Here is a 4,514-nt window from a genome sequence, read left to right on the forward strand (position 1 = left end):
AGAATTCCCCTAGGGCCACAATTCCCAAACTGTCCGCTAAGGCGCTCACAGTGGCTGCAGTGAATTCACAGGGATTCTGAAGAGTGTACGGAAATGTTGAGGAACTACAGCAATACTTGGCCTCTTCCCTCCTCCACCCCCGGCAGTGTGGACTAGTTCACGGCAGTTCACTGTTTCTACAGTAGATGGCACTAAACGCCTTCCAGGGTCGTCACATCTCTGCAAAACTGGATTTTTTTGAGACAGGGTCTTGCTATGTAATTCAGGTTGACCTCGAACTCCTGGTGACACCTCCTGCCTCAGTCTTCCGAGTTTTGGGATTACAAGCGTGCACCACCATGCCCGGCTAAAACTGGATTTTTCAGTGTGAAAACCAGGGTGGAACAAGGGAAAAGTGTGGTACTGTCCAAACCTATTCCAATGCTAGAGAAGTGATACAGTGATCTTTAAAACTTTAAAAGTGTTGTCCTTTCATTTTATGTGCATTGTTCTTTAACGGGCTAAATTGTAAAAACACAAATATTTACTATGTTGTTTGGACCTAACTACTCAATAAAGACACGTTTGAGGGGCATGGTGGGCACACACGTAATCCCAGCACTCTGGAGGCTGAGGCAGGAGGGTCATCAGGAGTTCAAGGCCAGCCTGGACTACAAAGTGAAACCCTGTCCCCCCCAAAGCCAAATAAATAAATGTATGAAACACCTTTATTTTACCTTTTAAAAGGCACTAACACACTAACGGCACCTTCCTAATGCCAAAAAAGCCATGCAATAAAAAGGCAGAGGCAGGACATGAACCTGAACACGTAACCCTTCCTCTGAACTGGGCTGCTGTGTGCTTTTCTTGCGTGTCCAGCCCTGGTTGGCAAACTCTAACACTGACTTAGAGGCCAACCTGAGTGACGATATGGTTCAAACATTAATATCAGGAGCCAAAATAAGATGAAATAAAATAAAACCAGGAGCATATTTTTATATTTTTTTTTGTCTTTTTGATACAGGGTTTTGCTATACAGTCCAGGGTGGCCTTGAGCTTACTTTGTAGCCCAGGATGGCCTCAAACTCTCAGGGATCCTCCTGCCTCAGCCTCCTGAGTAGTTATAGGTGCGTGCCATCATGCCCAGCTTTTTTTTTTTTTTTTTTTGAGCAAGGTCTTGCTACATAGTTTAGGCTGGCCTTGAACTCACTATGTAGCCCAAACTGGCCATAAAGTTATGCTGATCATCCTACCTCAGCCTACCAAGTGGTAGGATTGCAGGTGTACGCCACCATACCCAGCTGGACCACAAATTATTACAGTGTCCTCTGGTAAGGTACACATCATCCCCAAATCTCAGTTTCTGCATCTGTGAAACGGGCAGGGGTAGCAAAAATCCACACTACTGAGTTGTCATGAAGATCAAACAAGATAAAACAATCACGAAGTGTCTGCCCTAGAGCTGGGGCTCTCCGTGCTTATTCTCTCCTTGTCTCCCCTCCCCACTTCTGTGACAGGCAGCCGAGGACGCAGGTGCACAGACTCGTCCACGGAGGGTGAAGCACACACAGCGCACCATCTAGACACCCGCCTAGGCGAGTCCTCAGTCCACTGTGTCCACACACGCTTTCGTGCATGCAGAGCAGAAGAATCTTTGCTGATGAACTCAGCCCAAAATAAACCGGCGGGCCGGTTCAGCAAATACAGCGCTCACTCTCCTTCCTCTCCTTCTGCCACGCAGCTGCCGCGTCGATGGATCCCCCGCAGCCCGCGGCACTCTGCACGCGTGACCGGGCGCCCAGGGCCTGCCTCTGGCTCGCCTGCCTCCTTTCCGGTTGTCCGTCACATCACTGCACACTGTACAGCTGGACCCAGGGTTCGGCAGGACCTCAAGAGTCCCCATCATCTCAACACCCGCCGGGCACTGGTCTGAACAGCTTCAGCTCGATAGCAGCCCCGCGGCCGGGGTCACTCACAGGAATTAGGCCACGGAGGCGCCGAGCGTTTGACTTCAGACAGCGTCGCTGGGCTCAAGGGTTCACATAACGCAGACCTCGCCCTGCAAGAGGCCCCTGTGACGCTGCAGCCGGCAGGTGGATGAGCCCCAGGGCAGCTGCTAAGGGGGAAGAAGGGGGAGAAGCCGTGTCCTCCGTAACACATTCATCCCATACACATCTGGTGAGCATCCCGGGCTCGAGGCGCAGGCGTGTGGGCACAGAAGGACCCGGCTAAGGAGGGGGCAGTTCACACCATGTGACGCGTGGCAGCACAGGAAGTCACGGGCAGGGCGCTGAGCTCAGACTCAGGGTCAGCAAAGACTTCCTGGAAGAGATGACGTCTAGACTGGAAGGCGGAGGCGGAGCAGGGGTTAGGCCTGCGAGAAGGGAAACATTCCACGCAGCGGAAATCGGACAGCCCAGGGCACATCCCAGGACGGAAACATGCGCAGTCCGGGTCTTGGCTGTACCTCACATCTGCGGAGGGTCGGGGCGTGGCTAGGACTGCTCTGTTCAAGTCCACATTTACACAAGAAGTTTTAAGTAAGGGCCATTTAAATTGAGTGTGGCGGTGCAATCCCAACTCTTGGGAGGCTGAGGCAGGAGGGGCTCAGTGAATTTGAAGCCAGCCTGGGCTACATTGTGAGTTCAAGTATAAGCTCAAGGCCAGCATGAACTATGTGAGGAGACCCCGTTTCAAAAAAAAAAAAAAGAGAAATGAGACCGGTTAACTCAGGTCCACCACCCCCACCACCCCCAACCCCGCACCCCCGTAAAGCTCCCTCGCTGTTGAGGCGTGTTTCTGAGGACATCTGCACACCAGGACAGTCCAACCTCTGCCTGGCTGTGTCCTATGGGGGAGGCAGCGCTGGTTCCAGACTTGGCTGTCAAATGTCCTCACTACAACATGGATCCCAGGAGGCTGATGAGAAAGTCCTAGCCTAGGCCGCCACCAGCGTAGCGCCCCAGAGCCGCGAGGGGACCGGCCAGGCACCTCCCTCCTTTTCGCCGCCAGTCATCTGCGTCCTCACACTTGTTCCAGCAAACTGTTAAAACATGGTGGATTAATATGAAGTTCTAGGTGTGCAGGGACGTGCCTCCCCCGAGAACATCAAGAAGGCGTACTGGAAACCGGCACTACAGTGGCACCCAGATAAAACCCTGAGAATAAAGAAGAAGCAGAGCGAAAATTCAAACAAGTGGCTGAGGCATACGAGGTGTTACCAGATGCTAAAAAATGGGACATCTGTGACAAATATGGCAAAGAAGGATTAAATGGTGGTGGAGGAGGTGGACGTCACTTTGACAGTGCATCTGAGTATGGGTTCACATTCTGGAACCCAGAGGATGCCTTCAGGGAATTTTTTGGTGGAAGGGACCCATTTTCACTCGACTTCTTCGGTGTTCTAGGGGACTTCCATTTTCGGGCTGTCAGGGTTTATACACAGGAAACGAAAGTGCTCAACAGCTTCTGCATGAATGAAGTCACTGTGCAGCCCACTGGTGGATTCAAGGAAGTGTCCAGTGAGGACTTGGAGCCTAGTGAAGATCTAGACCAGCCCTCTATTGAGGATAGGAGAAGACATTGTTTTGTTTGTTTGTTTTCCGGTACTGGGAATCGAACTCATGACCTTGCACTTGCCAGGCAGGCACTGTGCCGCTGAGCTAAATCCCCAGCCCCAGAAGAAGACATTCTGAGTGAAGAAAGCAGTGAGGTTTTGGATGTGATCTCCAGTGAGGAGCTGGATCTCTTTAGTGAGGAGAAGCGGAGTGAAGGCTGTACCAGGACCAAGGCGAGCTTCTCAGTGAGGAGCTGGGCCCCATATCTAGTGAGGAGGAAGCCAGCCCCTGGGATGCAGAGGACGAGCTCAGCGAGGAGTACACGTCGCTGCTGAGCGAGGAGGAACTTGTGCGGAGGAGCTTTGTGAGGAGGACCTCTGCGGGCAGGAGCCAGAGGTGCTGCTGGTTCAAGAATAAATTGTAAGCCAAGTATGGTGGTGCTTGCCTGCAATCCCAGCACTCGGGAGGCTGAGGCACAAGGATCGCTACGAATTCAAGGCCAACCTGAACTACTTAGCGAGACCCTGTCTCAAAATACTGGAAGAAAGAAAAATCATAAATTGTAAAAGGACTGTCCCAGGCCTCTGGGTTTTTTTGGTTGTTGTTTTCTTTTGGTTTTTGTTTTTGTTTTTTTTTTTTCCAGTACCGGCAATTGAACTCATGACCTTGCGCTTGCCAGGCTGGTGCTGTGCCGCTGAGCTAAATCCCCAGCCCCCCAGGCCTCTGTTGTATAAGGAGATTTAATTCATTTACAAAGTTTGTCTAGAACAACAACAACAAAAAAGAGAAAGTGCTAGCCTATGGTGGGGCTTGTAGCAACCCTTCCACCACCAGGACCAGTGAGTGGGTCAGAGGTGAGGCCATCTAATGAGGTGGCACTGCACCCTGAGAGGCCTGGGGACATCAGAAACTTCAGTGTAAGCAAGATGATACTTGATTTTTGTTTCAGTCCTGGGGATTCAACCCAGGGGCTGGGCA

General features: G+C 51.6%; 1 pseudogene; it reads left to right on the plus strand.

Moving 5' to 3' along the window:
* Window positions 1-3,032: 3,032 nt before the first annotated feature.
* Window positions 3,033-3,960, plus strand: LOC102023261 (annotated as a pseudogene).
* The last annotated feature ends 554 nt before the right edge of the window (window positions 3,961-4,514 follow it).

Source organism: Chinchilla lanigera, unplaced genomic scaffold, assembly GCF_000276665.1.
Source record: "Chinchilla lanigera isolate Chin_1 unplaced genomic scaffold, ChiLan1.0 scaffold00078, whole genome shotgun sequence".
Taxonomy (NCBI): Eukaryota; Metazoa; Chordata; class Mammalia; order Rodentia; family Chinchillidae; genus Chinchilla; species Chinchilla lanigera.